Raw genomic sequence first — 24,175 nt, forward strand, 5'->3', positions numbered from 1 at the left:
ACTTACAGTTCGTATTCAGGTCAGACACATCCCCCTCCTGTTTATTGCCCTCTTCCCACAGTGTATGTTGTTAGAGGTAAATCCCCAACCCATCTGACATGCTGTTTGCCAAATGACAGTTCTAGCTCCTGCTCACAGTGACAGACAAGGGCCAACACCACCAGGATTTTCCCAGGTATTGGAGTGCGTTTCCATGCAATTGGCTATGGGAATGTTACCACACCTGTTCCACATGCAATTGGCTAGGGAAAGGCTGCAATTCATGCAGAGGCCATCGGCTGATCAGGAGCATCACATTAAATACACGTGCTGCTGCCTAAGCAATGCAGGTGTGGCCCTCCACATCCACCAGGGAGGAAATGGGGGAGGCAGACAGAGGTGAATACACATCAGAGAGGAGTGGGAGGGTAAAACCAATGCATGTTTGTGTCACCCACATATCAGCACAGGGTATCAAACACCCAACAGCTATGTAGTGCTATCACAGTTCAATGCTGTTATTGGATGTGCCACATGGATTATCTGGTGGGGAGCACTTAGAACATATATGTGATGGTGCATGACATCTGCAACAGGGATACGGTAGATGTACAGTAGGTGATGTACACATGCCTGTCTGCATGAACAGGTGCCAGCGTCAATACAGGCACACTCACATAGGGACGCACACACATTAACACACTTGGCAGGGCCAGGAGTGCAACCCATCACTAGTGGGATTACCACAACACATCAATGTGCAGGGAACACATGCACCACACGGGTGATATGGAGGTCATATGGGCAATGTGTATGAGGGTGTGTCAGACATAAGGCTGCATGATTCACTGTGCCCTGGGGGAAGTAGTGCATGTGGATGTGGACATACGCACCATATAACACACACATGAACACACAGGGTCCAGTTTGGACATGCATGGGTGCATGTCTGCATGGGTGTGTGGTGGCCAACAGTGCCAGCAGGCTATACAAGGGTAGGCATTGGGTATACCTTGGCATCAGCCCACATGACAATGGTATGCATTGTGGCACAGGCCTGTAGCTTCTGCATTTGCCTGTACAGGTGGATATTGCATCCGTCTTCCAGTCATCTGGGTGACTTTTGTGTTTGGCCAATGCTGTGCATCACTTGCCATGTCTGTGTACCCTAGTCCATGACTTGGATTGTGTCTAGGATGTGCACACCTCCCACATGCATATGCGGTGACATGTGGAACTATACCTGGGGTGTCTGGCCCATGCTGTGAACACAGCTTATCATCAAATGTGCCAGTCTTGCCCAAGTGTGGCAGGGAGTGGTACTGGTCAGCAGATTTACCCTGCACCTACATTGATAGCATGCTAACAGCATTCCCTGATGTTAGTGTCATCTGTCCATACAGGCCATGCTGTCAGGCATAGTATGTCCATTGTGAGTAACATGTGAAGGCACAGTGGGATTGCTAACTGTGATTGGCAGGCTTTGATGTCACATGTATGGGTATGGCTTTGCACCCCAGCCTCTCAGCCATTTACATCTGTTATCTCTGTATGGTTGACATTGTGATATATTGTAGGGCCACCATAAATGAAATTAGCAAAACCCCTCCACATTGCTCACAGGTGTCACAGACTCACAACCCCCTCTACACAGGATACGAGTTACAAACGCATACACACGCATGCACACCTGTCATGTCTGGGAGTAGAACCCCTACCTAACTAGTTTACTATACTACAGCACTACGCAGTTATATCATGTGACATGGACTTTACTGTAGTACATCTTCCCAAAGGTGTATTTCACAATTAATGACATCAGCAGGACTACCAAATGAGGGCATTTATAATGTACTGCGAGTGAGTAGCCTATAATGCATTTCTCCATACACAGACACTGAAATACACACATCACATCCAGAACTGGCATGGATGAAGATGGAATACTACCACCGTTCTAAATCACACTACAGCAGTACGCAGTTACAGGATGCTGTACGGCAATTACTGGGCTATCATGTTCCCAGAGGTGTACTTCTAGGTGAGTGACATCAGCAGTCTTGGCAAAGTAGAGTATTTGTATTGTACAGAATGTGAGTAGCCTAAAAAGCATTGCTCTCTACCCAGTCAGACACACACACATACACACACACACACACACACTCACACGCACACACACACACACAAACACAGACTGGGGTTTGAACACCTACCTAACTAGTTTATCACACTACAGCAGTACGCAGTTACAGGACGTGCTATGGCAATTACTGGGCTACCATGTTCCCAGAGGTGAACTTCTAGGTGAGTGACATCAGTAGCCTTGCCAAAGTTGAATATATGTATTGCATGGAGTGTGAGTAGCCTAACAAGCATTTCACTCTATACAGACCAAGGCAGACAGGCACACACACAAACACACACTCACACAATTGACAGGTCTGGGGTTAGTACTACTACCTAACTACTCTGTCGCTACAGCAGTATGCAGTTCTGGGATGCGCCATGCATATTACTGAGCTATTGCTCTCCCAAAGGTGTAAGTCACATTGGATGACCTCAGCAAGCTTGTCATACTACTGCTATGGGGAGGGCAGTGCGTGCATGGGCCATACCCCATCCTTGTAGGGGTTGACATGCCATATGCGAGCACACATGGGATCATATGTCACAGATGCATGTATACAGCTACTAAATGACTGCTTCCTTGTACAGTCTTGTTGCACAGCTGGCACGTACACCACATAGTCTGTCATGCTGACAGGTAACTGGTGGCTAGTATCCGCAGTAGGTTACATCCGTGCCTCATATGTTGGAAGCCCTTTGGCTGTGTGCCAGTTGGGACAGGACTGCATGGCTCCTTGTCACAGTCACACTCTTCCGCACATCTATGCATGTGTACCTGTGGTTTATTATAGTGTGTTGTCCTGACATATTTGTCTGTATTCATATCCACTGTGTGTGTGAGGTAGGATTGGTGCATACTGACATGTGTCTGCACTGAGAACTGCATCTTCCAGATATGTCTGGTCCACTGGTGTTTGCAGACATGGCCTTCATGTGTTTAAGTGTGTGAGCATGCCCAGTATGACCTCTCAGTATGTTGTTGACTGACATTGCCTTCATGCCTCTAAGTGTGTGAGCATGTCCAGTATGGCCATCTGTATTGCATGTGTGGAATCACATCCAGGTTGTTTGTACTGCAGTGCTGACCTTCTGTTGTACACTGACAGGTAGCATGCTGTGTCTGCAGGGTATCCATCAATCATTTGCCATGGACTGTTGCTACATTTCTGCATAGCAGGGGGGGCACCTGACTGTTTCGACTGTTCTACACAGGGGTGTAGGGCAGACCTGACTGTTACTCTATGTGTATGTTGGATGGTGGGGTGCAACTGACACTTGTACACATTTGCTAGGACTGTACTGCTATGTCAGGTACTCCATTTCAGTCTGTAGTCTTACCTATCCTGTTGGCTAGGGCTTACCAGTGTAGTACAGATCCTAGCTTTGTTTACCTACTTATTAGTGTCTGACTTCCTAGTCTTCACAACTTACATCTGACTGCCTGACCTGTTGCGGTCTGTCTGTGTAGGCCTGGGGGAGGGGTTTACCATAGGGTACATTCGGAGAACATAGTACAGCATTTGTTTGTGTTTGTTTTCACCTGTCCTGCTGGCTGAGACTGTTGCTGGGTATGTGATCCTACCTGACTGGTATGTTTGGCTCTTATGGCCACCCCTGTCACTCAGGCCATTTCCTGCAGTGGGTATTGTCACCCTGTGTAGTACTGGCTACTAAGGTGACTCCAGTATGTGTTACAGATCTCATGCTGCCACTATGGGTGTCTACTCTTTGCTGCCTTGACATCCGGCCACCCAATTCCCTTGCATTTTCACATCCATACAATAGCTACAGGTAAAAACACATTCTACTCCATTTGGCAATTGGTAGGTTGATTGAATTACCTTGAGGGTGTGCCAGACTTGAGGATGGTGCTGGAGGGCTGCCTATGTCGGATGCACATAGTACACTCCCGATACATGGGTGAGCACAGGTAGTGTCATGTTTGGCATCCCTTTTACTGTCTGTGCAAGTCAGAGAGAGGTGTCATTGCCAGGGGCCCTACTGTGTCAGTTCATATGCTATGAGTTGCCTCTTTGCCAAGGCCAGGGCATACTGGGCATGCCCCCTTCTGCCTACTGTGGCAGGCTCAGTTTATTCCTCCTCCGAGTCACTCTGTACCTTTACAGGCCTTGGCATTGGTGGGAGCTGTGTGACCTTGCCCCATGCTGTTCCTGCTGAGGCTGTTTCCACAGGATCATATTGTGTAGCATAGTACATGCCATTACTATATGGGTACATGTAGCTGTTGAATACTGCAGGGCTCCACCGGATATGTCAAGACACAGGAACCATGACCTGAGCATCCCAAACATATGCTCTATTATATATCTGGCCTGTGCATGTGCATCATTATGACATTGTTGTTCAGGTGTGTGTGCATTTCTGATGGTTGTCATCAGCCTCGGCTTCAGTGGGTACCCAGCATCCTCCACTAGGTGACCGTAGGGGATTTCTACATTGGCAAATCTGTGGTACAGCTGTGTCAGTTACCATATGTGTGAATCGTCATAGCGTCCAGGGCAGCCAGCACACATATTCAGTATAATGCCCTGGGCATCACATACACTCTGGCAGTTGATGGAGGGGATGCCCCTGCGGTTGATGTAGGCCCTACCCTGCTCACCAGGTGGTGCTTTGATGCATAAGTGCATGCAGTCTATAGCACATTTTACCCCAAGGTAGTTAGCTATTTGGTGGAAGAGACGTATATTGCGGGTCAACACCTTACGTGTGTTGAGGAAATATACGTGCTCACTGGCATGTGCTGACATGGAATCCAGGAACTGGTGGAATACTTTGGATGATGATGCCTGTGAGATGCCCATGTTATCCCCAGTTGTAGTTTGGGAGGTACCTGTGGCTAGTATACCTAGGCCTGCACATACCTTGGTATCCACTGGTATGGGTTCCCCTCAGCCAGTGTGTTGTGTCAGGTGTGGCCTGCACAGCTTAACGATTTGCTGTAGGAGGTCTCTGTCCACCCTATAACACTCCACTATCTCCAGCTCATGTAGCCCTTGGTAGGTTACCCTGGGTCTGTACACTCTTCTCTGTCTCCTCACTGTGGGTTGTTCGGCAGCATTGACATCCTCACCACCCTCAGCCTCTTGCACTTGTTCTATGTTGCCTGCTGCAGCCCTTCTCATTTTGTAGGTATAGATTTAAAATTTCCCCACTTGTATACACCGGTGGTTTGGAGTGTAGAAAAATCAGGGGGGTAGGTGTTTGCTAGTGTTCAGCTAGTTCTCCTTGATTACCTTCCTACTGTTGTTTTCCCTTCTGATTGCCTCCCTGTTTAGGCCCGTGTATGCACCGTGCAAACGGAGTGCTCCAGTGTGCACAGAGCTGCTTTTTCCTGATTTAACTTCCTTTTTCTTCTTGTAAAACCTGGTGCATGGTGCACACACCCGCTTACACTTTATAAAGAGTGCTAGGCAGGTTTAGACACACCCCTAGCTTAGCTGTGCTAAGCTTGGAGCAATCCCAAGCCACAGGTCTCCAATCCACTTACAGTATGCCTGACACACATATCCATGATGTCACATATATCCTCATCTTGTACCCAGCTATTTATACTCTTACACTCTTGGGATCTGCCTCACACCCTGGGAAAATCTGGGATTCACTAACCCTTCCCTTATTTGTATAGGCTTGCCTGCTAATGCATAGTTAAATGTCCCACACTGAGCCTCCCCCCTTAGCAACCATTACTCACCAGCCAGGTTGTCTTCTGACTGCCATTGACTTGCATGGCAGAATACTGATTTCAGTTAGAATGCTTATTTTAAGTTTATTTTATTATTTTCACCCCAATCCCGTTTGCGCGTTGCAGCCCTATGTTTAACCAGGCGAGATCGGCAAAAAGAAAATTAAAAGTTGTTTATTTTTTTTTCAACAGTTTGCAATGCTAATGGCCTTCTACTTGGACCCTGGCATGCTTCCTCATTGATATGCAGCCTTTATTTGGAGCTGTCATAGCTCCGTTTTGTAGATTGCAGAACTGTACTCGGCTGCCAGCTTCTTGGATCACATATTACCCTCATTTGCATGTTTTTCACCTGCAAATGAGGGTAATTTGCATACAGGAGCTCGGTCCATGTAGGATTAGCCTATGAGCTCACATGCACTTCCCGGAAGCTCATTCCTGGATCGCACGTCGACCATATTTCCAAAAATAGCTCTTAAACTAATCCTGCAAGCTATAAAGGGCTTCGTAAATCCAGGGGAATGTTTTGCTTACATTCAATGAAGCAGTGGAGCTACACAAAAAACATGTTTTTATTTAACAAAGTGTTCGATGTAAAATATCCTGTGGTATCTGTCAAAAGGAGTAAGAGAAGTTTCCTGTACTCTGGACAAACTTCCCCTAATAGTATAAATGCCTCCACAGGTTTCCCAGAAAAGAAGCCACTAACCCAGTCAACATAACATTGATATATATTGTACCAGAACATGTGAGGACAGTTCCCTGTATGACAGTCAAGCAGGGAGAGAGAGAATCTGATTGTATTAATGGAAGTCTTTATCTGTCATTGTGAATGGCCGGCAAATGGGCATTTTTTTTTGTGTAAGTACATTGAAAAGTTGTAGGTACAGTGCAAATCTCAGACATCCCAGCTACAATACTGGAGAGGTGTGTGCACCAGGATGGTAATGTAGACATGCAACAAATTCCCAGAAAGAGGGCATTATAACAACTCATTAGATGCACACAATGTAAAAGGCAGTCCTGGAAGCACACACATTCATTGCCATTTCAGACATAATTGACAATAAGATTCCTCCCAGTTTTATTTTGTGTTTTGGATTTCTAATACCATGACTGGAATGGACTTAAGTCAAGGTACATTAATGTTCATGAATTTAGTATTGCTTCAGTCTTTAATGTTAACCAAAAGTCCTCTTCTCAGCACCTGCAATGTGCCCAGAACTGACTTCTTTTGTAATTCATAGTTACATGCATTGGTAGCATACCTAAGTATGACTGTAATTTTTTTTTTATTAGATCTGTTGTTCCTCCTATGGTTAGAATTGTCCAGGTATCTATTTTTCACATTTCTCTTGTTTTTGTCTGCATATTCTAGAATGTTGTGTCTCTGCTTGTAAGACACTATAAGCACTGGTTGCAGCAATTTTGAATCAATGCTACTTCTGTTTTTAAGGAGTACTATATCTGTTTTCTCTCATATTTTTTTGAACTGTTGGATGATCCCATGTGATATAGGCTTCATCATTCCCTATAATGTTTTATAGTTTATGTTTCCAATACTTATCATCTATTTCTATATTGTAGTGTGTGAACAATTGTCAAAGCAACAATCTTGCCAAATGATTGTGCCTTTCTGTATACATGCCCTCTGCCATGAGTATATCACACCCAAAAACAAGATGTGCAACTGTTTTCAGTTCTGTTTTACAGAACCTTCATTTGTCTGTTTTTTCCACATGTTCAGTGGACTTTGTAAACCAATATGTATATTGTCCACTACATTATTAGCCTTTTAACTTTTGGTTTCAATTTGCCTCGCTTTAGGATTCCTTGGTCAAAACTTGGTATACATAAGATTGTTCCAGAAGATATCTATACTTGTCAATATTTATGGATTTTGAAATGTTCCTTTCCTCTTAAATGATCTCTTTCCTTATATTCTTTCATTTTTTTTGTGCATTCAGCTGCAGTCTGATGTTTGGCATTTTTATATATTACTTTTCATTCCTACTTCACACTAAAACTCCAGCTAAACTAAGCAAGGATGTCATCTTCTTTTCTTTGTATTTTAAAACTTTCCCTATGTTTAGATCTGGTGAGATCATTAGATATGTATGCAGAACCATGACTGCAGATCTGTACATGTAATCAATTTTGAGGATGCCCATACCTCCTTCAGAGTGAGGAATACATAATCTTGGTATAAACTGATTTTTATTTAAAATTTGATAAGTATGAAGGATTTTTTGTTTGTTAGTTTGTTTTCCTGACTGTCTGATCCAGTAGTCTTTGAAGCAAGTCAGTCACCACAAAAATGTAAGTAAGAACGTAATCCCCTAGATTCTCGATGCCCTGCACGGTGGGCATGGTTAGTGCAGGAGCCCTAGCAGGCAATAAGTCTGTCGTGCAATCCAGGAACAGCCTGCAAGGGCGTGCACGAGAGACCCTGCACTAATCATGCACGGACTAAGCCCTGCCATGCAAATCACCTCATTTGCAGGAGAAAGTCATGCAAATGAGGTGATTTTGCAATCCAGGAAGCTTGCAATAGTCTGTGCAAGACAAGTGCTATCTGCAGAAATGTACTAATACCCAAGTACATTTATGCAAAATCAGAAACAGAGCTATGACAGCTCCAAATAAAGGCCGCATATCATTGTGGAAGCATGCCAATGGCCAAGTATAAGGCCATTGACATTGCAAACAATAGAATAAATAAAAAAAAAAAAAACTTTTATTTTTTTTTCGCCGATGTCGGCTGTTTAAGCATAGGGCAGCAGCGTGCAAATGGGATTGGGGGAAAATAATAAAATAAACCTAAAATAAGCATTCTAACTAAAATCAGTATTCTGCCATGCAAGTCAGTGGCAGGCAGAAGACAACCTGGCCAGTGAGTAATTTTTGTCAAGAGGGGAGGCTCATTGTGAGACATGTAACTATGCATTAGCAGGCAATCCTATGCAAATGAGGGGAGGATAGTGAATCCCAGTTTTTCCCAGCATGTGAGCCATGTCCCAACAGTGTAAGAGTATGAATAGCTGCGTGCAAAACTAAGATATAGGTGACATCATGGGGGGGGGGTGTCAGGCATACTCTAAGAGGATTGGAGCCTTGTGGCTCGGGATTGCTCCTAGCTTAGCATAGCTAAGCTAGGGGGTTTGTCTAAACCTTCCTAGCACTCTTCACAAAGTCAAGCGGGTGTGCGCGCCGTGCACTGGGTTGCAAAGAAAAAAAAAGCAAACCAGGAAATAGCAGCTCTGTGCAAATTTGAGCACTGTTTGTGTGGTGTACCCACGGGCTTAAACAGGAAGGCAAAGGGAAGGGAAAAAAGCAGTAGGAAGTTAATCATGGAGAACTAGCGTAGCTGGCAGGTGAAATGTATCAGAATCAGCCAATTATACAGGCAGCAGACCAGCCCAGGCCAGAACACTACTATAAACTAAGCAAACACCTTCCCCTCTGGTTTTTCCCATACTCTACACCACTGGTGTATACAAGCAGGGAAATTTTAACAGACAAACCGACAAAATGAGAAGGGCTGCAGCAGGCAACATAGAACAACATGTACAAGAGGCTGAGGGTGCTGAGGATGTCAATGCTGCTGAACAACCCACAATGAGGAGACGGAGAAGAGTGTGCAGACCCAGGGTAACCTACCAGGGGTTACATGAGCAGGAGATAGTGGAGCGCTATAGGGTAAACAGAGACCTCCTACAGCTAATTGTTGAGCTTTGCCGCCACACCTAACACACCAAACTGACTGAAGGGAACCCATCCCAGTAGATACCAAGGTATGTATAGGCCTAGGTATACTAGCCACAGGTACCTCCCAAAGCACAATGGTGGATATCATGGGGATCTCACAGGCATCAGCATCCAGAGTATTCCACAATTTCCTGCATGCCATGTCAGCACATGCTAGTGAGCATGTATATTTCCTCAACACACGTAAGGTGTTGACCAGCAATATGCGTCTCTTCCACCAAATAGCTGAATACCCTAGGGTAGTGGATGCTATAGACTGCACGCACATATGGATCAAAGCACCACCCACTGAGCAGGGTAGGGCCTACATCAACTGCAGGGGCATCCCCTCCATCAACTGACAGGTTGTATGTGATGCCCAGGGCATTATCCTGAATGTGTGTGCTGGCTGCCCTAGAAGCTATGATGATTCCCACATATGGCATCTGACGCAGCTGTACCAGAAGTTTGCCAATTTGGACATCCCCTACGGTCACCTAGTGGGAGATGCTGGGTACACACTGGAGCCATGACTGATGACACCCATCAAACATGCACAGACAACTAAACAACAACGCCATAATGAGGCACACACACAGGCCAGACATATAATAGATTGTGTGTTTGGGATGCTCAGGGCATGGTTCTGGTGTCTGGACATATCTGGTGGAGCCTTGCAGTATTCAGCAGCTACATGTACCCAAATTGTTATGGTATGCACTATGCTACACAACATGATCCCGCAGAAACAGCTGCAGCAGTAACAGCATGGGGCAGGGCCACACAGCCCGCCCCCCACCAATGCCAAGGCCTGCACATGCACAGAGTGACTTGGAGGAGGAACAACCTGAGCCTGCCCCAGTAGGCAGAAGGAGGTATGCCTAGTATGCCTTGGCCTTGGCAAGGAGGCAACACATAGCATATGCACTGACACAGTAGGGACCCAGGGAATGACACCTCTCTCTGACTCGCACATACAGTAAAAGGGATGCCAAACATGACACTACCTGTGCTCAACCATGTATAGGGAGTGTATTACGTGCATCTGACATAGGCAGCCCTCCAGCACCATCCGCAGGTCTTGCACACCCTCAATGTAAGTCAATCAACCTACCAATTGCCAAATGGAGTAGAATGTGTTGTTACCTGTAGCTCTGGTATGGATGTGAGCATGCAAGGGAATTAGGTGGCCGAATGTTATGGCAGCAGACAGTAGACACTCATAGTGGCACCATGGCATCTGTAACACATACTGGAGTCACCTTAGTAGCCAGTACTACACAGGGTGATAAAACCCACTGCAGAAAATGGCCTGAGCAACATGTGTGTCTATAAAACCCACACATGCCAGTCAGGAAGGTTCACATACCCAACAACAGTCTCAGCCAGCAGGGCAGGTGTAGACAAACCCAAACAGAGTTTGTGCCATGGCCCCAGAATGATGGCTATGGTTAACCCCCCTCCAGGTCTACACAGACAGACCACAGCAGGGCAGGCAGTGTGATGTTAGTTCTGAAGGGTAGGAAGTCAGACAATAATATGTAGGGCAACCAAAGGCACAATCTTTAGTACACTGGCATGCCTCTAGTCAGCATGATAGTTAGCAGTACAGAATGAAATGGAGTACCTGACATACCAGTACAGTCATAGAAAATGTGTACAAGTGTCACGTGTGCCCCCCACATCCTACATAGTAATGTAAAAACAGTCAGGTGTGCCCCCCCAACCCTGTGTAGAAATGTAGAAATAGTCAGGTGTGCCCCCCCCCGCTATGCAGAAATGTAGTAACAGTCAAAGCCAAATGATCAATGGATACCCTGCAGAGACAGCTTGCTACCTGTCAGTGTACAACACAAAGGTCAGCACTGCAGCATACCTGGACATGATCCACACATTCAATACAGACGGCCATACTGGGCATGCTCACACACTTAAATGAAGGCAATTTCAGTCAACAACATATTGAAAGGTCATACTGGGCATTCTCACACACTTAAACACATGAAGGTCATAGCTGCAAACACCAGTGGACCAGACATATCTGTCAGTTGCAGTTGTCAGTGCGGACACTCGTCCATATGCACTGCTCATGCCTTGCACACACAGTGGATAGGAATACAGACATATATGTCAGAACAACACACTATAATAAGCCAAAGGTAGATGTACATAGATGTGTGGAAGAGGGTGACTGTGACAAGGAGCCATCCAGGCCTGTCCCACACAGCACACAGCCAGAGGGCCCCAAACACATGAGGTGCAGATGTCACTCACTGCAGATACTAGCCCCCAGTATCTGTCAGCATTACAGACTATGTGGTGCATGTGCCAGCTGTGCAACATGACTGTACAAGGAAGTAGTCATCTAGCAGCTGTATACATGTACCTCAGACATATGACCCCATGCGTGCCTGCATGTGGCATGTCAACCCCTAGATGAATGGGTTATGGCCCATGCACACACCACCCCCCCATCGCCCTACTATGACAAGCCTGCTGAGGTCATCCAATGTGAAATACACCTCTGGGAGAGTAGTAGCCCAGTAATCTTCATAGCGTGTCCTGTAACTCCATACTACTATAGTGTGATAAAGTACTTGCATAGGTGTTCTACCCCCAGATTTGGCAACTGTGAGTGTGTGTGTTTGTGTGTGCATCTGTCTATGTAGAGAACAATGCTTTTTAGGGTACTCACACACCTTACAATTCATATACTCAACTTTGCCAAGGCTGCTGATGTCATCCAATGTGATATACACCTTTGGGGAAGGAATACTCCAGCAATCTTCGTAGTGCGTGCTATACCTGTGTACTGCTCTAGTGTGATAAAGTAGTTAGATAGGTGTTTTAAATCCAGACATGGCAAGTGTGTGTGTGTGTCTGACTGTGTAGAGAACAAAGCTTTTTAGGGTACTCACACTCCTTACAATTCATATACTCAACTTTGTCAAGGCTGTTGATGTCACCAACCTAGAAATACACCTCTGGGAAAGGTGCAACCCAGTAATCTCTGCAGCGCATCCTGTAACTGCGTGCTACTGTAGTGTGATAAAGTAGTTAGATAGGTGTTTTAACCCCAGGCATGGCAATTGTGTGTGTGTGTCTGACTGTGTAAAGAGCAATGCTTTTTAGGGTAGTCACACTCCTTACAATTCATATACCCAACTTTGCCAAAGCTGCTGATGTCACCAACCTAGAAATACACCTCTGGGAAGGTTGTAGCCCAATGATCTTCGTAGTACATCCTATAACTGCGTACTGCTGTAGTGTGAAAAAGTAGTTAGGTAGGTGTTCTACCCCCGACATGGCAATTGTGTTTGTGTATATGTCTGTCTGACTGTGTAGACAGCAGTGCCTTTTAGGGTACTCACACTCTTTACAATTCATATACTCAACTTTGCCAAGGCTGCTGATGTCATCAACCTAGAAATACACCTCTTGGAATGTTGTAGCCCCATAATCTCTGTAGTGCATCCTGTAACTGCGTACTGCTGTAATGTGATAAAGTAATTAGGTAGGTGTTCTAGCCCCAGACATGGCAATTGTGTGTGTCTGACTGTGGAGAAAGCAATGCTTTTTAGGGTACTCACACTCCTTACAATTCATATCCTCAACTTTGCCAAGGCTGCTGATGTCACCAACTTAGAAATACACCTCTGGGAAGGTTGCTGCTCAGTAATCTCTGTAGCACATCCTGTAATTGTGTACTGCTGTAGTGTGATAAAGTAGTTAGGTAGGTGTTCTAACCCCCAACATGGCAATTGTGTGTTTGACTATTTGTCTCTGACTGTGTAGAGAGCAATGTTTTTTAGGATACTCACACTCCTTACAATTCATATACTCAACTTTGCCAAGGCTGCTGATGTCACCAACCTGGAAATACACATCTGGGAAGGTTGTAAGCCAGTAATTCCTGTAGCACATCTGGTAACTGTGCACTGCTTGAGTATGGCAGTTCTGGATGTTTTGTGTGTGTTTCAATGTCTGTGTACAGAGAAATGCAGTATAGGCTAGTCACACGCAGTACACTTGGAATGCCCTACTTTGGTAATCCTGCTGGTGTCATTCATTGTGAAATACACCTTTGGGGAGGCAGCTTTCTAATAATCCCTGTGGTGTGTCCTATAACAGCTCGATTCTGTAGTGTGATATAGACCTTGGTCAGCAGTTCAATACCCACACATGTTGATTGTGGATGGTTAGTGTATGTCTCCCTGCCTATGTAGGGAGCAATGCATTTCAGACTATTCACTTGCAGTAAATTTAAAATACCCTACTTTGGTAATCCTGCTGATGTCATCCATTGTGAAATATACGTTTGGGGTAGGAATACTCCAGTAATGTCTGTGGTGCATAGTATAACTGCGCAGTGCTGTAATGTAATGAAGTAATTAGGTAGGAGTTCTATTCCAAGACATGACAGGTGTGTGCACAACCCATATCCTGTGTAGCGGTGGGAGTGAGTGTGTGACACCCGTGGCCAATGTGGAGTGAGTTTTGCATATTTTTTATATGTGGCCTTACTATATATCACAATGTCAACCATACTGGGATAACAGATGTAAAATAGCTGAGAGGCTGTTGTGCAAAGCCATACCCATACATGTGAGATCAAGGCCAGGCAATTACAATTATGCAACCCCAGTATTACCCAGATCACAGTCTCTACACATGTGTCATACATACACATGCCTAGGCAACAGCCAATTTGTGGGTAGTACACTGCATATTGGCCAGAAGATGTGACTATGGAGTGATAGCAGTGGGCTACAGAGGGCATGTCACCTTGCCCATCTGTCCAATATGCATATACATGCAGACAGTGCACCTCTCCCATGTTCCCCAATGGACACCTGCACCACCTGTGGTGCCTTCACATGTGACCCACAATGGACATACCATGCCTGACAACATGACCTGTATGGACAGATGCCACTGACAACAGGGAATGCTGTTAGCATGCTATCAATGTAGGTTAAGGGTAAACCTGCTGCCCATTACCAGTTCCTGCCACAGGTGGGCAAGACTGGCACATCTGATGATAATCCGTGTTCACAACATGAGCCAGACACCCCAGGTACAGTTCCACATGTCACTGTACATGCATGTGGGAGGTGTGCACACCCTAGACACCATCCATGTCATGGACTAAGGAACACAGACATTGCAGGTGATGCACAGCATTCGCCACACACAATAGTCACCCAAGTGACTGGATGGGGATACAATACCCACCTGTGTGGGCAAATGCAGAAACAACAGCCCTGAGCCACAATGCAGACCATTGTCATGTGGCCTATTGCCAAGGTATACTCATCACCTACCATTGTATAGGCTACTGGCACAGTTGACCACCACATACCCATGCAGACATGCACCCATGCATGTCAGTACTGGCACCCAGTGTCTTTGTGTGAGTTGTATGGTGCATATGGCCACACCCACAATCACTACAACCCCCATGGGCATATTGAAGCATGCTGTCCAATGTCTGACACCTCCTCATAATCTTTGCCCTTACAACCTCCGTATGACTCGTGTGGTGCATGTGATACCTGCACAGTGATGTGTTGTGGCAATCCCACTACTGATGAGTTGTACTCCTGGCCCTGCCAAGTGTGTCAATGTGTGTGCATCACTGTGAGACTGTGGCTGTGTTGATGCTGACACCTGTTCATGCAGACAGACACGTGTATGCCACCTACCTTATATGTACAATATCACTGTTGCAGATGTCACTCACCATCACATATATGTTCTGAGTGCTCCACAGCAGGTAACCCATGTAGTGCATCCAATAACTGCGTCTAACTGTGATAGCACTACATAGTTGTCATGGGTTTGATACCCTGTGCTGGTAGGTGTGCGACACAAAGATACTACAGTTTTACTCTCCCACCCCTCCCTGACAGGTATTTGCTTCTGTGTGCCTCTCTCACCCCCTCTCTGGTGGATGTGGAGACCCACACCTGCTATGCTTAGGCAGCAGCATGTGTAGTTTAAGTGATGCTAAGGATCAGCTGATGGCCTCTGCATGAATTGCAGCCCTACCCTAGCTGATTGCATGTGTAACAGCTGTGGTAACATTCCCATAGCCAATTGCATGGAAACACACTCCAATATCTAGGAACATCATGGTGGTGTTGGCCCTTTTCATTCACTGTGAGCAGGAACTAGACGTGTTATTTGGCAAACAGTACATCAGCTGGATTGGGGATGTACCTTTAACAACATACACTGTGGAAAGAGGGCAACAAACAGGGGGGGGGGATGTGCCTGACCTGACTACAGACCATAAGTGCTGCTATACTGCATTTGTAATGTTGGTTTAACAGTATTTGTATGGATATGGCTGTCATACATGTTGCAATACCTGCCATGTCAGTTCCATGTTTATGAGGAATCCCCATCTGCAGGCTCATCTGCAGACTGGCCAGTGGTGTGCCTTTGGTTTCATGTGTTAGCCATGGAGAATCTATTTGTGGACTGCAGTAGGTAGTGTGAGAATTTCAGTCTGTAGATGGTGAAGGCCATGACAGATACTGACTTCATATCTCTCATAGGACATATGTTGCAACAAACCCTGTTACAACCATAAATGTATGAGGGTATCACAGCAGCATGTCAATATTGGCCCTGCTTATGTGCTTCCACCCACACCTCTGTCAACCTTTTACATATGTCGATACCATAATTAGTGTCATATCTGATAACAAGCCAGTGATATATCAGGCTGCTACACATGTTATGTACAGTAGGGGCTATATTCCATGACATAACCTGGACATTCTATGGATGACTGTACACTGCTGATGTCTGTGTACTTATGATGAATGTCGGCAGTGTGTGTATTGTTAATATGTACGTTAGCCTATGTACAGACTGTGGTAGATGTCATTGTCCTAGATCCCCTCCTATCTGATGTTACATGCTGTCCTACTGCATGGTACTGTATTGGTGTACATGTTCATACAGCCATACACACACGTGTCTATATATATATATATATATATATATATATATATATATATATATATATATATATATATATATATACATGTCATATACAGATATGTTGTATCTGTTTACAGATTCATATATTTCCACACATACATCTAGATAATGGTATACATTCTCTGTACTGCTGCATTACTGGACTGGATGATATGTTTATGAAAACATCAGGATTGTGCAGGTTCGCCATGGCTTAGTGATAAATCACTTTGTGTATGGTTTGCAGGGTCCTTGGTTTGATCTTTGCAGGAGCTGTTTGTTGTGTTGCTGGGCAGAACATGGCCCATTAGCTACAGACAGCTTAAGGCAATTTTTAGCAGTTGTAAGTGGGTCTGTGCAGCGGTAAGTACACAGGTTAAGCAATATAGAAGCTAACTGACTCTAAGTTACTGTAACCAGAAGTTGGCAGTGCTTAGCTCTGCACAAAGCCGCTTACAACTGCTGTAAAGTGCCTTACTCACTCTGCATTCAACACCTCATGTTCCTCCCAGCAGCAAAATAAACTGTAGATGTATGTCTGTATATATATATATATATATATATATATATATATATTTACATTTAAATGGATATAACTTCTCTATATATGTAGATATAGATATAGACATATATACATATATGTATGCCGATATATACATGTATACATAGATACGCATACATCTATAGATATATATGTCTACATCCATATCTCCACATATATACAGCAATAAATATATATATATATATATATATATATATATATATATATATATATATATATATATGTAAGCATATATATGGTTCACCTTTCAAAGGGAGAAGATAATTTCACTGAAAGCTGGTAGGTCGAAAGTAGGTTTTCAACCTTGCACAGTCTTGGAATAAATGCATTGAATGTGCAATGAATGAATGTCACAGTGCAATCGCTTATTGCAGATTCGGCATTTTGTGTGCGGATTGCACTATAGTGGGGATCGGGAAAATGTCCCTTTCCACACTGTAGTGCGATCTCGGAGTTAGAATATTAAAGTAGGGGGGTGCGGGTGGCACAGCCCCCCAGATGGGGGGGTGCAGTGGGGCTTGCCCCCTACATTACGATATGTATTCCAACTTGTAGTTTGAAAATCAGTGACTCTGCTTTTCAATTTGAACTTCAGTGCAATATGAAATGATGGATTCATCCTTTCAGTTCCCAGAAAGGGCCATGCAGAGAAATGATTGTCTCCCTTTCAAAGGTTAACCCACATATATCTATATAGGTATAGATGGACATACATCTGTAAATGAAATTGGGAACATAACCAAAACATATATGTCCACATGCACCATTAATGGGTTTGAGAGACCCAAACAACATACGTCTGGCATGGATAGGTATTCTCCCCCACAGCCAAACACATTTGGCCTGTAATACACCATCAACCTTAACAGATCCCATAACCAGGACCCTACACGACAAGGGCAGTACATGTTAACAGTACTCCCTCTCACCTGTAGCATGTCAGGCTGGCATTACTAACATATCATGCAGTACAGTCAAATGAAGTGTCATGCTTGGGGGAACCCCCTGGGCAGGCGGAGTACATAGCTGGGATCCCTCATACGATCCAACAGGCCTACAGCTGACAATGGATTCACCAATGTTGGCAAGGACAACCACAAATCCACCATGTCAGCTGGTAACTACTACCTAGTAGCCTGATGAGTCTGGTCTGTAGGAACATGGATCATATCAACAATGAACCCATGGCCAATGTCACTGGTAATCTTAAAACCCTGGACCCTACCAATGTTGGACTTGTCAAAGGCAGAGAATACAACCTGTACCTGGTATACCTCCTTGATGCAATAATGACAGGTGTAGATGAGGGTTAGGAGGTGTACACATCCTATGTAGATCATAGCAGGCTTTTGTACACCATCCCACATGTAGGTATGTGTGTAGATGTTAAGGGATCTACCTCGCTTCACAGAATATGTTTCCTCCAAGACTGCTTGGCGAATGCCAACATTCCACAGGTGCCATCCTGCGGACATACAGCCCTTCACAGGTCATAGATGTGTTAATGCCCTCCTCCACACTGTAGAGGTGTGCAGTAATACTGGGGTTGCTATACCTCACTGGGTGTGGCTGTTGTGGACACATCCACCATCATTGCAGTTACTGTTGCATCTATCCCCCCACATAGCTGTCTGTAATACTGTACAGTGTATGTTATCAGGTTGGTTAGTTGTTGTTTACACCATTCACAGTAGTAGAGTGCCTCACACCCTCCTAAGGGTGGGGCTGTGCCACCGGCATCAGCACAACCATGTTACTGAGATGAGGACCGCAGTAGAGTGGGGAAAGGGACATACACCCTGCTGTTGGCATGTTCAATGTCATTCAAATAGCAGACTGCATTTATACCAATGTGTTGTTGTGCCTATCCTGTCTTGGTGGGATTACATGGGCAACATATGTGTTACCTGCACTAGGATATACCTCCATGTGTACAGTCTTGTATCTGTACTGCATCCAAACCAAAGGTTGTGTGTGTTGTACCCAGCCATGTCATGTGTACCACCCACTACACTTACTGGTGTCCACTGTAGAAGGCCTGCTGACACCACTACACCCATCAGCCATGTGGCACATGGACAACCAAAACAAAATCAGAACAGATAATTGTGAAAACAATACAACATTGTTAATTACAGCTATAATGCATCACGGCTGCACAGCTACACCTTCCAGGATGTTAGCATTTCACTTTACTGCTGACAACATGCTACACAGCATTCCATTGCTACACTGTTGTGCAGTCACTCTGTGCATCAGCACCATGTTAGCCTGTCCCTGCATCGATGTTATGTGTGACAGGATGTGGTACAGGTATCATCATATGCACACGGTGTGTTGTCGGTTTGCCAGAGGCCTAGGCTGAGCCATACAATTGACAAGGTGTGTGTGTGTGTGTGTGTGTGTGTGTGTGTGTGTGTGTGTGTGTGTGTGTGTGTGTGTGTGTGTGTGTGTGTGTGTTTGTGTGAGGGAGATGATTAGTTTTATGGGCCAATGGTGATGTTATGTGTCACTCTCAACTGTGGGCCTATCCATGTGATAGCCAGAGGATTGGCTGTTAGGTTTTGTCTGTGCACCACACAGGTAATGTCCCAGATATATCAGAAGCATTATGTCTGTTGAGTGCTATCAGTACATGGCTACATCCATTTGTATTTTGATGTCCTATTCCTGCATATGGGTATGTTGCAACAAATTCTGTAACATCAGCAATTTCCAGGGTGTGTAGCAGCAATAATGCAAATATGGCCCAATGTTCCTGCCTCTGTCCTCCACATATATGCCAGTCTTTGTCCTGCCATGATACAGACAGGGATTGTTAGGTAATGGCCTATCATTATTTACTGCTATCATTACTGTTATCATCCCAGTCATGTCATGGACTCCCACACCAACTGTTGGGCAAAGTCCATATATATGGGAGCAGCAGCTGGACAACACATATGTGCCCTTGTACATTCCAGAGGTCAGTGTGTGGTACACAGTGTTCCTTGCTCTTGTACAGCCTTTTATGGGAGGGGGGTTCAATGCCATTAACCTAGGCTGTGACACCTTTCCAGGGATATAAGCGTTAAGACAAGGGTCATTCACTGTGATAGTGAGATGTTAGGTCAAGCAGTGTTATGTACGGGATACTGTGACATTACCACAAGTGTGACATTTCCCCTTAGGGATTGACTACAAGGTGTAATTGGAGGCTGCTGAACTACATCTGTAATTGTTGATTGTTACTTATCTTGAAGGCAAATCCTGTGTCTACTGTTGTACTAATTGAAGGCCTTGGCCTGGACTGCATAGTATGGTATATATCCACATTGCTTGCATCTAATGTTATGTGTGGGCCTTGCATTCATCACTGATAACACATTTCAATGTTTATGTGGTGTCAGTACTGGCATACATTATTGTACAGTACACAAATAAAGGTTTTCTGTGTATGCATTCCTGTGTGTCGTGACATGTCCTTTGAATTGTGGGTGGGTATATGTTTAATGTAAGTATTCTCATTTGTGGGAATGGTTGCCACACTACACATTTCACAGGTGCCAGTTACAGGGCTTGTGGCTGAGGGATATACTTTGCACCCAGTACTTCCACACTACTTCTACATATGTATGGCTACTACTACCTTTTGTCTGTGTATATGTGTATGTACCTATATATATATATATATATATATATATATATATATATATATATATATGTATCTATATATGTATCTGTATATATATATATATGTATCTATATATATATATATATATATATATATATATGAACATATTTATCTATGTATATACAATTGATGTTATATGATTATTTGTGAGTCATATATCTATATATACATATAACTGTCTGTCTGTCTACATTTACAGATATATATATATATATATATATATATATATATATATATATATATTTATATACATATATATATATATATATATATATGTGTGTTTGTCCATATGTCCTTGCATGTTTGGCCCATGTTGCGGCCTGTACCTCATTCTCTTGGCAATTGACATAGATGATTGCAACACTGAAGTCAATAACTAGTGCCAACACTTTTGTTTCAGACTTCATCTCTTCCACATATGTGTTCTAATACATATAACTGTGTAACTAGCAACATTGTAAGGGTATTAGAGCAGTAATTGACATATATCCCTATTTGTACCCACATTGTGGCACACTTTGTCCAGACATCTTGCATTAACAGGTTGTGGTGTACATTTCCTGTACTGTTGACTGATTGTGCTGGATGATATGTTTGTGAAAACATTGCGGTTATGTATATCTGCTATGGTTTAGTGGTAAAACACTTTGTATATGGAGTGCAGGGTCCTGGATTCGAGCCTTAAAGAGGCAGTTTATGTTGTTGCTGGGCAGAACACGGACCATTGGATACAGAGTAATTAAGGCACATTAAAGCAGTTGTAAGCGGGTTTGCACAGAGCTAAGCGCTGCCAACTGCCGGTTACAGTTTCTTACAGTCAGTTAGCTTCTACTTTGCTTAATCTGTGTAGGTAATGCTTACCCCAGTGCAACCGCACTTCAACATGCTTACTAGTGCTTATCTATGCTTACTACTGCTTATCTGTGTTTACACCTGCTTACTGGTGCCTTATTCATTATAACACTGACACTTCACATGTGCATTTAATGCAGTACTCCTGTTCAGATATAAATGTTATTTAGTAGGTTATACAGCAAAATGATGTTGATATACAGATTTCCCATGGAAAATAAAATGTGCTGCAGTGGGACTCGAAGCAGGGATCCCTGCTTGTTAGACGGATGTTCTGGACACTACACTATTGATGTTCTGCTTTATTTGCATATATCTACCTTAATGTCATACCCATGCTCCCTTTCCCTGGCCCCCAAGCTCCACGTACACAGCAAACATCCATTCTCCAGTTACTAGCCCTGCCATACCACACCTCCACATATTTCCCTCTATGCACGTCTTGGTACTCCTCCATTATACTGTCTCAATGCATCCTTCTGCAGGCTATTCATCCATTTAGTCCATGTACATTTGAGACTTCCCTTGATCCTCCTCCAATACTGGTGGACACATCCTTGTGACCCACAAAGTCTGGTTCGTCCCACCAGGGACAGACCTGTTGTTCTGTCACGAGTAGACTTTGCTGGTCTACACTGTTTCTCCCACTGGTAGCATCCTGCCAGGGGTTTGAGATGCAGCAGCTTGCTCACACACAGGACCAGCCTCATCTCCCAGTTGCGCAGATGAAGCACGCCCCCACAGTGTGCCCTGTTTTTCATTCCTCAATTCAGTATTATGCAAGACTGTTGTTCTCACAGTATGTGTGGACAGGCACTGTTCATTGATACTCATATACTGCTCTGAATGCTGTGATTGAGCAGTATGCACATGTTTACTGGTATTAATCTGCATATTTACATACATTTCCTATACTGTTGCCTGACTGTGCTGGATGATATGTTTGTGATAACAGCAGCTCATTGTATATCTGGCATGCCTTCATTGTAACTCACTTGGACTATAGTATGCAGGGTGGTGGGGGGCCTGGGAGTGCTGATTATTTTGTTACTGGGCATGATGAGAGCTGTTGCCTACAGAGTGGCTAAGGCACTGTGTGGGAAGTGTAGGCGGGTATGCACTGGTGTGCTGGAGGCTCAGACTTGCTGGCCTACAGTAACGGCATCTTACACTGGGTTGGTCTCCACATTGCTTAACCAGTATGGGCATCACTTACTGCTGCCAAAACAGGTGTAATCCCACTCGCTGCCACATATCCCTGTGCTACTTCATTAACATGTCGGTATTATACATGTTTAATTCAGGTGTATATGTCAGGTATGACTGGTGACGATGGTCAATGTAAGGTGAAGTGGGAATCCAGTTTAGCAGTTCTGGATTGGTTACACTCAGGTATTCGGTTTAGTTATGTCATACTTGTGTTGTAGAGTAGATGTGAATAGTGAGGGTGTAGGTAGGTAGGTGGAGGGGGGATATTTTAACTGTATAGTAGGCCATTGGACTGATCGGTGGGGGAGCAGTAGTGCAGGTTTGCAGGATGCTGGGATTTGTATGCGAGGCAGGACAGGAGGTGTCTGTGTCACTAGTTGGTGTAGGGGTATGGAGTGTTAGTTGGAGGGGTGGACTTCGTCAGGTGGTGAGCAGGTGGTGATCAAAATGTGCTTGAGGTTTCCCTTCATGTGTTATTTTCATGTGTCATGTGGGACAGCTGCGGTAATACACGTGGGTTGGGGTTCCACATTCTGCCAATATAGTTGTGAGGAGGGTGTCACCTACTTGTGACTGTTAACATTACCAGTCATGAAACAGGGTTTGATAGGTAAGTGGTGTTATTGGGCCACAAAGAGGGGCTGATAGTAGGGGTCATGTCCAGGGATATGCAGGAAGGCTGACGGGAAGGTCCATAGCTGGACATTTCATCTACAGCGACAGCTGTGTATTTACCCTGCATTTGGGGGAAGGTTTGAACACTCACACCCCTGGGTGGGGCTGAGGACAACAATAATATGCTGTGATGCCAATTAGTTCAGCTTACATGCCTACAGTGGGGTGTTGTGACCATGTGTACTATGGTGTCATTTAGGGGGTTTGCAACAACACATCTGGTTATACCGTCCTTTGACATGTATACTAGACTTTGCTGCAGTGGGACTCATACCAGACATGGCTGCTTGTTAGGCATTGTCTCTGCCCAATGCACACTATTGCTTACATCCCTGGGGCGGTCCACATAGAACCACTCCAGCCAACACCTAGACGGCTAGGCCCATAATTACATACCCATAGTTCCCAACCCACACATCCTCTTCAGCACTCTTCCTTACTCTGGGTGCAGATCGGGTCTAAATACACCACTGCACACTTCCCAATCTCCACTTCTTGAGACCCATCACGTACGTTGTCTCACCCCATAGGTCATGAGGCTTCCCCAACCTTGTAGTCCGGGAACATGCGTGCCCTGCCATAGGTTATCCATGTAATGGCTGGAAGCCCAAATAGCTGTAAGATTTTTGGACTGTCCCACAAGAGACATTCT

The sequence above is a fragment of the Protopterus annectens genome, chromosome 14.part0, assembly GCF_019279795.1.
Source record: "Protopterus annectens isolate FY-2018-M chromosome 14.part0, PAN1.0, whole genome shotgun sequence".
Taxonomy (NCBI): Eukaryota; Metazoa; Chordata; order Ceratodontiformes; family Protopteridae; genus Protopterus; species Protopterus annectens.